The sequence below is a fragment of the Ambystoma mexicanum genome, chromosome 14, assembly GCF_040938575.1.
Source record: "Ambystoma mexicanum isolate Mex_15411 chromosome 14, UKY_AmexF1_1, whole genome shotgun sequence".
Lineage (NCBI taxonomy): Eukaryota > Metazoa > Chordata > Amphibia > Caudata > Ambystomatidae > Ambystoma > Ambystoma mexicanum.
Window position 1 is genome coordinate 647,127,219 of NC_090940.1, and position 12,754 is coordinate 647,139,972.

At 44.1% G+C, this 12,754-nt stretch overlaps 1 protein-coding gene across 1 annotated transcript in view; it reads left to right on the plus strand.

Annotated features, from left to right (window-relative positions):
- The window catches only part of ADSS1 (adenylosuccinate synthase 1), a 220,677-nt gene that overhangs the window by 134,982 nt on the left and 72,941 nt on the right, over nt 1-12,754 (plus strand). The gene's annotated exons all lie outside the window — the stretch shown is intronic.

Consider the following 12,754-nt stretch of genomic DNA (forward strand, 5'->3'; position numbering starts at 1 on the left):
TAAGCATGCACCAAACTTAGATGGAATCCTTAACTTTAGCCTGCGTCACATCTAGATAGGATTGGAAATGTTAGCATGTGCTGCACTTAGATGGAATACTTAACTTAGCTTACGTCACACCTAGATAGGACTGTGAATGTTAGCATGTGCCGCACTTAGATGAAATTCTTAACCTAGCCAGCGTCACACCTAGATAGGATTGTGAAGGTTAGCATGTGCCACACTTAGATGGAATTCTTAACTTTAGTCTGCATCGCATCTAGATAGAATGTGAATGTTAGCATGCGCCGCACTTGGATGGAATTCTTAACCTTAGCCTACGTCACATCTAGATAGGATTGTGAATGTTAGCATGCACCAAACTTTGATGTAATTCTTAACTTTAGTCTGCGCCACATCTAGGTAGGATTGGGAATGTTAGCCTGTGCCACACTTAGATGGAATTCTTAACTGAGCCCGCGCCACAACTAGAGAGGATTGTGAATGTTAGCATGTGCCACACTGAGATGGAACTCTTAACTTTAGCCTGCGCCACGTCTAGATAGGATTGTGAATGTTAGCATGTACCACACTTGGATGGAGTTCTCAATTTAGCACTCGTCACATCTAGATAGGATTGTGAATGTTAGCATGTACCACACTTAGATAGAATTCTTAACTTTAGCCTGCGTCGCATCTTGCTGGAAATTTGAATGTTAGCATGCGCCACACTTAGATAGGATGCTTAACTTAGCCTGTGTCACACCCAGATAGGATTATAAATGTTAGCATGGGCCACACTTAGATGGAATGGTGACATTATAGCAAGCATCACACCTAGACATAATTGCAAGGACAGCAATGCCAATTAACCATTCCACTAACAATTTCACCCCTCTGCATACACCTCTCACACTCTAACCAAACACAACCACAACCCTACAACACATCAATCCGCACAAAACTTCACTACACTGCAACAACAAACCAAACCACACATAGAATCGCACAACAGCACACAACGACTACCGACCGTAAAACACCCCAAGCCCAGCCAACGGACCCACCGGCTGAGGCTGCCAACAGCACATCACTGCTCTCTTGCACTTTTCCAGCTTATTCCCACTAACTTACCACCCCCCCTTCCCTTTTTCAGAACCGCCAGAGCGCCAGAGGACCACTCCGGTGGTGATAGTGCGTGGTACAAATATCCTTTAAAATTAGCATTAACATATTATAATTGTCATTATTTTTCTGTCATTAACAATCAGAACTGCATTCTTTATTGGTGCACGAAGCATTCCAATTTCAGTGCACCCACCTGATGATACACGCATGAAACCCACAAAAGCATCCAGACCTTATATAGTCATTCCAGTGGCTAGAAAATCTGCTGGTAGAGTAAATGAACTGGAAATGAATGTGATTAATAGTGATATACACACATTTATGGTAACGAATGAGCAGAAAAGCCAGAGACAGGGTCGGCATGAGATGAATGAAGAAAAAACCCTGACAACTACACGCACACACACAATGAACGCACACGGAACAGGCCTAGTATCAATTACCGCAGAACCCCAAACAAAAGCAGCAGAGAAGATGAGACTGCCTGCCATAAAAACCTTCATAGAAGATAATGCAAGAAAACAAGAAGAATTAAGAGAAAGACCAACAGAAGCAGACATATCAGAAACTCTTCAGAAAACAAAAGCCAACGTGGAGAAACTGTCTGCACGAACACAAAGGATAGTAGAATTATTAGTCCCATACATAGCCAGAGCGAGGAAACTGCAAGAGGAACTGAAGAACAAAACAGCAGAGATGATATTGACAAGCACACAAGAGACAAGTACCAGGTCTACAATACAGCAATATACCGGACCGGTGTCAGGCTGGTTGGCATGGGCATTTGCACGCAGCCGAGAAAGGATGCATGAGGACCAGGAAAGAGCTGCCAGGCGCGTATCCACTCAAATGGTGCATATGAAGAGACCTGCACCATGGACCAAAATACCTGAGGATCCTCCAGCAAGGAAAGGCCATACAGAGGCATTCAGAGATGTAGTTATAGCAAACTACAGGAAAACCTTAAGAACCAAGAGAAGCATGCATGAAGATAATAATGAACTAAACGACTACCTAGACAGCACAGCACATCTAGGAAACAACATTTGGTACCAACACATGAAAGAAGTTGGAAGACGAAATTTAGAAGGAGAATGCCTTGTTTGTGCACTCCTACCGTACAGCATGGGGAAATCCAAGATCTTTGTAGCTGTCGAAATTGATGTCCCGACAGCACACTGTCTCTCACACATAGCAATGTGCAACACCAGAGGCCAGTTCATGGGAAATTATGCCTCATTGATATGGGCAACTGAAACCGCTTATCCCGATGAAGATGACTATATCCAGGACATTAAGACGAAAAATAGAGCCCATACTAGGAATCACGTGATCAGGTACGAGAAACCTGAAGTTAAAGGAGCAGGAATAAAATGGGAAATAAACCCGAGACTGAATGTCCAAGGAACAACTCCAAAAACAGAGGCCAAATGCAGATTTGGGGAACAGTGCTTTCATCAAACGGATGGGAAGAAGGAGTAGTGATCTGCCGAGCATGGATGGTCCTTGGAGTCTGCCAGGAAGCAATAGAAAACTCACAGAGACTGTGCAAACCACTATGGCCAAAACATACAAAATTACTGACATGGGTCGAAGACAGAGGAGGACCCTTGCAGATAGTGCCACTAGAAAGCCCGAAATTATGCTTCAGGAACAATGGCACGAGATAGATGGGAGAGAATTAGAACTGCGGCTGAATTTTTGAGGCTCCAGGAATGACTCATGGGACTGCAGTAATTATGGATCATTATTGGGCATGCAGATCCAAAGCATACATCAGACTACCGAAGAACTGGGGAGGCATATGCACGATAGTGAATGTCCACGTTCCAGCACTAGTAATCCCGAAAAGCGACCTTAATATTGACAGTTTCCCAAAAGCAGATGCTCACCTGAGGAAGAAGAGATCTGTGGAACGGAAAACCCGAATGAAGAGAGAGAGAATTACTTCTCTGCCAAATCAGAAGAAGCATTTCATGCAATTCGATATGCACGCAGGCTGTTCAGCCTCACCTGATCAGTGTTCACAACAATCTTCATGCCAAGAATCCAAGTTGGAGTAAACTCTAAATGGTTGCAGATAACCAGATGGGAGTTATTGCAGACCATCAACACGACCATAAAAGGATTAAATGTGATTAAGGAAGAGTTAAGAGCAATCCGACTGATGACTCTCCAGAACAGATATGTACTTGACATGATCACAGCTATGGGTGGAGGAGTTTGTGCAAAAATTGGAGAATCATGTTGCACATTTATACCTTCTCACGACGAAGTAAATGGAACTTTAACAGAAGCCATACAAAAGCTGACAAACCTACAGAACCAGATGATCAATGAAACTGATGAAGTTGATGATGACAGCTGGTTTGGTTCACTATTCTCATGGGTCCCACAATGGATGGCAGACGCATTCAAGTTCCTGGGAGTCCTGCTAGTGATGATATTGCTAGGCTTTTGTATCATCAAGATAATAATCTCTCAGTGCCAGAAAACTGCAAAGAAGGCCATAGGGATGAAGATCATGATTGGTGTCAAACCAGGATGGAAGCCCAGAGATCTAACTGATGATGAAATAAGAGACTTTGTGAAGGCCAGCGAACATGCGCCAGAAGGTACAACGTTTCTCTACCCTTGGAAACGCAGAAACTATGAAGGAAAATGGATTTATTGCAGCCCAAAAGGACAATGTCAGCTGATGACATGGAACAAAGACGAACATGTGAGGACAACAGGAAACCTGAGAGGAGTAATAAAAATATGGACTCCAAAGAGACACTTCTTCAAACCATCATGTACAAACCCAGAAGATGAAGAAGAAATGAACACAGAAGAACCAAGTAACATGAACAAAAAAGAGGAAGTGGAAGTGGTCGATGTATCGACCAGACAGGGGAATGTAGAGGAGGTCCCAAATGTAGCCTGCACTCCAGTCGCCCATTTTGAAGTACCAGGAACATTCACACCGAGATATGTGACGTTTGATGAGCAAATAAACCAGCAGAGAGCTGCAGTAGGGCTTTACCCAGTGCCTATCAGGAGAACAATACCTATTGAAGTACCAATTACCAGACAACCATGGACAGTAAGGTATTCATTGAGAAAACCCTACCAGCAAATGAAACAAAATGAAGATTGCTTAAACACTGTCCCGGAAGAAACTCAAAAGGCCTTAATTGAAGGCGAATGGTGATGTCACGAAGACCCGAACAGGCTTGCAGACAAAAGATAAGATGACCCAAAGATGACCTAGAGACGAAACGCCATGAATAAGGATATCGTGAACCTAGAAGGAGAGACGATGTTGAAATATAAAGAAACTTAATCTGTAAAGCAGGATGAAGTCATTCAACCAGCTAACGCCTGTACATATGCTTGAAACCGCAAGAAGCTAAGGAAACAGTGTGGCTTGCTATGCTTAGTAGAAAATTATAGCAGCAAGTGCTACCTATACAGATCTACCTCAACGAAGCACATTATACAAGTGCGAGTCCACTTTGCACAAAAGCAGAATTAACTCAGGTTACTAGTGGTCAAACAGGGCAGGATTCATATTCCAGCAAAAAACAAGAAAAGAAGGCTGAATCGAAACTCAGCAAGAGCAACTTGTGCCTCGGAAGCCAAGGTCATGTCAAGATGCACAATAAAAGGGGAAGAGCGGTCGACACTCTCCCCCGAACCACAGAAGCCGAATGAAGTCGACCCTCCCACCGTGGTCGGCACAGGTGCCTGGAAGAGTGAACATGACACCACGTGGCAGCCAGTGGGGGGAAGAGGGTTAGGAAGAGGTTGTGGACAGGGTGGGGAATATTAGGAAAACCGGAAAGAGGTTGAAAGGGTTGAAGGGTGTGGATAGGACGGGGGACGTAACAGGAAAAAACCCTACACTACTTAACTCCTAGTATTCTCATAAACATGCCTTGTCCAAGACTATGACACAAATTCTATGCATCCCTTGAGACCACTTTAGCACATCTTGATACATGTACCACAATCACACATTGACATAAACACTACATAAAACAAGCAGTATGGCCCATACAATTGGGCAAGCTCTCCCTTATGAATAACATAACACATGGCCCAGTCGGGCTAGCAGATAGCAACACTGATCACAATGACATGAAAGAACATATACACATGGAAACATGCTTCTTCTGGTCATTCCCCTCTGCAGGCCATAGTCTTTTAGTGCCTTAACTCTTCCTTTCAAGATTTGACCACCTAATACCTGTCGAGGGAGACCTGTGTCTGAACGTCCTTAGAAATGCATTGCATAACAGGGAATAGCCCCTAAAAGTGTCCGTATACAATGCAGGAGTAATTCATGCACAATAGCGGACCTGCGGAGTGCAGTGCCGCCACTCCGCACCCAGACCCACCTACCATCAATACTAACTGTCCGTGTGCATAAAGAGAAATGCTGATTCAAGCCTTTTGAAAAATACACATTGGGCACTTATCTTAAGCCTGGGAGGCTCGGAAGCCTTCCCGGACGCTGGATGAGAAGGCACGTTGCAGCTGCAGTCTTGTCCATTATGCGTACCGCATTGTTTCCGCCCGCCACCGCCTCCGCTGCTTCACAAGTTCTCTCCAGCATGGAGCTCCGCACACACCCACAATAAGCAACACCTGCCGTGCGCCGTGTGGCCTTAATAAACAGTTCCTCATCAAACTCAGCTGGCCACACGCGCGCACGGCTGAGGACTACCAATCTCCCCAAGTGCTCTTGGGAAATGTAGTTTTGACTACTTATTCAGTTTCTGGCGCCGCTTTTGTCCCTGCCAACCCCTAATCCTGACATTACCTCCTCTCTCAGGGCCCTTCCCAAGACCTGGTTTACCTGGATGTCGCTGATGAACTTGTTGAATCAAACATGGGGCATGTATTGCCTCCACTGGTTCCCAAGAACAATCCTCAGGCCCCTAGCCTTTCCACTGAATCAAATACCATAGTTGGTTATTTCTTCTCTTGACGTCCAAAATCTTGTTCACTTCATACTCGGTCGCCCATCTTTTATGATCGCCGGGGGTCTCTTAGTAGTCATTCCCGGAGCTGCGGGTTTAAGTAAAGACACATGGAACACCGGGTGGATGGGTAATGATTTAGGCAAACGCAATTTCATAGCAGTTGCAGACACACATTTAATAATTTCGTATGGCCCAATGAAACGAGGTAAAAACTTCCTTGATCCAATCAAAGCTAAATTTCGTGTTGATAACCACACTCTATCCCCCACTTCAAATTTAGGACCTTCTTGTCTCTGTTTATCTGCCTGTATTTTGTATTGTCTTTTGGCTCGTTCCAAATTTTCCCGTGCCTTCTGTCTGAACCGCAGAAGCAACTGTTTACGCTCCTGTAATACTGGCATATGTACCACTCCAGGCAAGTGTTCTGGTATCATATTTTGTACTTGACCATATAAACATTCATTGGTGCCATTCCTAAAGAAGTATGATACGTATTATTGTAAGTGAACTCTGCCAACCATAAGGCCTGTACCCAAGATTCTCTGCCATCTCCCAAGTACCCTCTTAGATATTGCTCCAATGTCTGGTTCACTCGTTCTGCCTGACCATCTGTTTGAGGGTGATAGCTCGCGGAAAGCGCACACTTGATGCCTAGCATCTGACAAAAGGCACGCCAAAATCTGAAGGTAAATTGCGAGCCTCTATCTGAAACAATTCTCTTTGGTAACCTGTGCAATCGTACCACATGCTGCAGAAATAATTCGGCCAACCTCCCTGCTCCCGGTATTCCCATACATGGGACAAAGTGAGCTTGTTTGGACAAGCAGTCTACCACTACCCAAATGGTGTCAAAGTCATTATCAGACGGTAAGTCTGTAATAAAATCCATAGAAATGTCAGTCCATGGTTGTACAGGAGTTGGTAACGGTTGTAACAACCCTCTTTTCTTCACATGTTCCGCCTTGTAACGTGCACAATTCTCACACAACCCCAGATAAATCTCCATGTCTTGTCTTAAAGTTGGCCACCAGAAGTATTTTTCTAACATATCTTGCATTTTTCTGAACCCTGCATGTCCCGCTAATGGAGACTTGTGGCACCAATATAATGCTTTGTCCTGTAATTCCTGAGTGGGTAAGTACAATCTACCCTTATGATAGGGTAACCCATCACAAACTGTTTGTGCCGTGTCACTTTTTCTCAACTCTTGCATCTTTCTGAAGGGTAGCACCTTTTTTACTTCCTCAATGACCTGCTTTGTAATAGCGCCAATAATTCTTTCTGGCGAAATGATGGTCTTAGTTTCACCTACTACAGTATCCAAATTTTGTTGTCTAGATAAAGCATCTGCCTTTCCATTCTTACTGCCTGGTCTGAAGGTAACCATGAAATCAAACTCATTGAAGTACTGAGACCATCGTAACTGTCTAGGGCTAAGTGAATGGGCTGTTTTAAAGTACTGTAGATTCTTGTGACCCGTGACCACCACCACCTGATGCCTTGCCCCCAGTAAATAATGTCTCCACTCCAAGAATGCTAACCGAATAGCCAACAACTCTTTATCAGTGATGGAGTCATTTTGTTCACATCCTGACAACTTCTTAGAAAAAAATGCTACAAGGTGCAATATGCCCTTCTCATTCTTCTGGGATAGAATAGCTCCTATTGCCACATTACTAGCATCCGTTTCCACCTGAAACACTCTCTCTGTATTGGGATGTCTTAACACTGGAGCAGTAGTAAAGGCTGTCTTCAATTGCTGAAAGGCTTTCTCTGCCTCCCCATTCCACTTAAACTGCACCGCTTTTTTCAATAGTTGTGTAATAGGAGTGACAATATTAGAGAAATTGCTAATAAAGCGCTGATAAAAATTGGCAAACCCCAAAAAGGATTGTATGTCTTTTATGCACTGTGGAGAAGGCCAGTCCGTAACAGCCTGAACCTTTTTTGGATCCATTACAATTCCTGTTTTAGTCAGTATAAACCCCAAAAACTCCACTTGTCTCACGTGAAAAGCTCACTTCTCAAACTTCACACACAATTGATATTCCTGTAACCTCTTCAAAACTGCCCTTAAATGTTTTACATGTTGCTCTGGGGACTCTGAATAAATCAAAAAGTCGTCAATGTACACAATGACGAAAACATCAATAAACTCATGCAATACCTCTTGCATGAAAAACTGAAAAGCTGCGGGAGCATTACATAACCCAAACGGCATCACAACATACTCAAATTATCCAAACTTAGTTCTGAATGTCGTCTTCCATTCATCACCCTCTTTTACCCGTATCAGGTGGTAAGCTCCCCTTAAATCCAACTTAGTATAGATGTTTGCATTCTTTACCTGATCTAACAGGACATAAATTAAAGGCAAAGGAAATCTGTTCTTGATAGTTACTTTGTTTAATGCCCGATAATCAATGCAAGTGCGTAAGGTACCTTCCTTCTTAGGAACAAAGAATAACGGTGAAGACACAGGAGAGGAGTATGATGACATACTCACAACATACTCAAATTATCCAAACTTAGTTCTGAATGTCGTCTTCCATTCATCACCCTCTTTTACTCGTATCAGCTGGTAAGCTCCCCTTAAATCCAACTTAGTATAGATTTTTGCATTCTTTACCTGATCTAACAGGACATAAATTAAAGGCAAAGGAAATCTGTTCTTGATAGTTACTTTGTTTAATGCCCGATAATCAATGCAAGTGCGTAAGGTACCTTCCTTCTTAGGAACAAAGAATAACGGTGAAGACACAGGAGAAGTAGAGTGTCTAATAAATCCCTTAGACAACATCTCATCTAGATACTCTCGTAGATGCTCATTTTCCTTTTCTGTGAGGGCGTAAATCCTACTGCAGGGTAGTTTTGCTCCTTCTTCCAATTCGATAACACAATCATATGTCCTATGAGGGGGTAACTGTTCTGCTATTCTTTTGTCGAACGCTTTCTCAAACTCCAGGTATTGTGAAGGAACCTCCCCCCCACAGCTCCCATTACCTGAGTTCCTATTTCCTTCTCAATTAACAATGCTGCAGGGCCCGCTTCCGATAGTATGTGTTCCTGACATCTTAACCCATCAAACCCCACTGTCTGTTGTTCCCAATCATTTTGGGGATTGTGTAATTTCAACCATGGCATTCCCAGAATCAACCCGAACTGTGGTGCAGCTATTAAATCAAAAGTAATTTCCTCTTGATGACCCCCTACACAGATAATTTCCAATGTCTCAGTCTGCTTCCGTATGAGTCCCGATATAAGTGGAGAACCATCTACTGACTGGACTCCTTCTGCTTGTTTCTTGTCCACCAACGATAAACCTAACTGCTTGGCCAATGAAATATCCACAAAATTACCTTTAGCCCCCGAATCCACCATAGCCATGACCTCCTGTTTAGTTAGGGCAAAACATAGCGTCACCAAAATGTATAAGTGGGACGTTTTACCCCCCACCGTATTTGCAATCCATTTGGGAAATCTCACATCCAATGGGCCTGACACCTGTGTTCCCCCTAAGGCCGGCCCAACTATTTTCCCGCCTCCTTTGAACTCTTCACATCACTCTTCTGAGGAGTATTGGGGCATGTACGTATAAAATGTCCTGCCTGTCCACAATACAAACACAACTTATTGGCCTTCCGAAGTTCTCTCTCTCCTGCTGACAAGGGTCCTCTTGCACTCCCAATTTGCATTGGTTCCACCTCACTTTTCCTTCCTCCTCTACTCCTGTCCAGTCGCACAAAAGGTGCTGCTTCTGGTCTCCTTTTATCACCTTTCCTCTCATTCATGCGATGATTCAACCTCAAGGCTAAATCTATCATGGCAGTACATGTTCTAGGTTGAGGTTCCACTTGAGCAATTGCATCTTTAAGTTCCTCCCGCAGCCCCTGATAGAATAACACTGTCTGCTTGGCCACCGGCCGTTCATTCTCCATTATTAATATGTTAAATTGGGTTACATATTCTACCAAATCCCGCGCTCCCTGTTTTAGACCCAACAATTCCTTATCCTGCGCTAAAGACACCTCTCGTCGGTCAAATAGTCTCCCAAGTTCTGCTAAAACCCCATCCCAGTTATACAACAGCGGATCATCTTTCTGCACCAATGGCATCGCCCATGCCGCTGCGTTTCCTGTCAAGTAAGAAATTACAAATGCTGTCCTAGCTTGGATTGTCTCAAACGCAGCAGGTTTGCACAAAAAATGTAATCTGCATTGTGTAATAAACATCATGTATTTTCGAGGACTCTCTGAAAAGCGTTCTGGTGCGGTCAATAGTACATTACTAGGGGGTTGAACTATGACCGTAGGATTCTGACTTGAAGAGGCTCCCATAGTGCTAGTGCTAGCCCCTTCTAACGGAGTACTCTGAGCTACCAAACTTTGTACTTGTTGTTTTAAATGATCAGATTCTTGTCTAGCATGTGCTAATTCCATCTGAATGTCTTCCAGCACCTTTAGCACATCAACCAAAGGCGGAGGAGTCACTTCCATTTGGCTTAGGTGGTTATAAGTATCCCAATTTGGGGGTGGCTTATTATGTTAAGATGCACAACAAAAGGGGAAGAGCGGTCGACACTCTCACCCGAAGCACAGAAGCCGAATGAAGTCAACTCTCCCACCGTGGTTGGCACAGGTGCCTGGTAGAGTGAACAGGACACCATGTGGCAGCCAGTGGGGGGAAGAGGGGTAGGAAGAGGTTGTGGACAGGGTGGGGAATGTTAGGAAAACCGGAAAGAGGTTGAAGGGAACCCTAGTGTGGATAGGACGGGGGACGTAACAGGAAAAAACCCTACACTACTTAACTCCTAGTATTCTCATAAACATGCCTTGTCCAAGACTATGACACAAATTCTATGCATCCCTTGAGACCACTTTAGCACATCTTGATACATGTACCACAATCACACATTGACATAAACACTACATAAAACAAGCAGTATGGCCCATACAATTGGGTGAGCTCTCCCTTATGAATAACATAACACATGGCCCACTCGGGATAGCAGATAGCAACACTGATCACAATAACATGAAAGAACATATACACATGGAAACATGCTTCTTCTGGTCATTCCCCTCTGCAGGCCATAGTCTATTAGTGCCGTAACTCTTCCTCTCAACATTTGACCACCTAATACTTGTCGAGGGAGACCTTGTGTCTGAACTTCCTTAGAAATGCATTGCATAACAAGGACTAGCCCCTAAAAGTGTCCGTATACAATGCTGGAGTAATTCATGCACATTAGAAGACCTGCGGCGTGCAGTGCCGCCACTCCGCACCCAGACCTGCCCACCGCCAATACTAACTGTTTGTGTGCATAACAAGAAATACTGATTCAAGCCTTTTGGAAAATACACATTGGGCACTTATCTTAAGCCCGGGAGGCTCGGAAGCCTTCCCGGATGCTGGATGAGAAGGCACGTCACAGCTGCAGTCTTGTCTGTTATGCGTACCGCATTGTTTCCGCCCGCCTCCACTGCTTCACAAGTTCTCTCCGGCATGGAGCTCTGCACACACCCACAATAAGCCACACCTGCCGTGCGCCGTGTGGCCTTAATAAACCGTTCCTCATCAAACTCAGCTGGCCAGACGCGTGCACGGCTGAGGACTACCAATCTTCCCAAGTGCTCTTCGGAAATGTAGTTTTGACTACTTATTCAGTTTCTGGCGCCGCTTTTGTCCCTGCGAACCCCTAATCCTGACAGGTCAGACCAAGAGAAGGAGCGAGCAGTAGCTTCTAAACTTAAGAACAGAACAGCCCATCTCAGAAGGCCGAGATAAGGAGGCCCCAGGCAGGTGGCAAGCTGAACAAAGAATTAAAAGCGAAAATAGAAGGAAAACTAAGCAGTGTGCTAGCACGTGACCAGCCGAGTGAGTGGAGGCGCAGTTTCACACCTACGCCTGGCTGTAACATTTTCTGACAAGAAGATACAGTTTTGAGGCTAACCGCAGCCAACTAATTGACACATAGCCACTAAAGTAATGATTGATGGAAGGGAGGCTGGGTGAATCTTGGGGCATCCTGCACCTGGTTGACCATTCTGCGTGCTGCTCATTAAAGTGGAGATTTCTGCATGGGGTTGTAGCCAACCCAATCACAATGGACCAAATAATCTAGGGTCCTATATACAGTAAAACCAATGAGACATCATACTTTTAGTGACGTCTGCACACCTGATAGTGTTTATCCAATCCCGTCACTCCATTATCATATACAGATATAGCACCTATATTTAAGTTACCTTTTCCTACCCAATAGAATTACATGTTAACTTTTGAGTGTTACACGTCAATGATGACGAGTTTTGGGTATAAATGTTACTGTTTGTATGAAGTTTGACGGGAGTTGAAGCGAGACAGGCTATCGCATCACTGTTGATTTCCATGTTTCTCTGTTTTTTGTACTTGTCATTAAACGAACTCCCCTTTGCCAAACCATTGAGTTGTCCTTATTGATTGGTTTTGGAGTAAGAAACCTGCACCCCCATCCATCTCAAGGTGCAGATATCTCGTCTTAAAGTACTGCAGAGCAAACTCCAACTCTATGGGCCAGCCGGGGGTCTCTCCAGTACAGAGCGTTTTTATTCACTTGTATATTTTATGTTCTACTAATATGCATTTCACAAAATAAATTATAAAGTTCCCTGGGAGAGCAGCCTAGGATGAGGGAT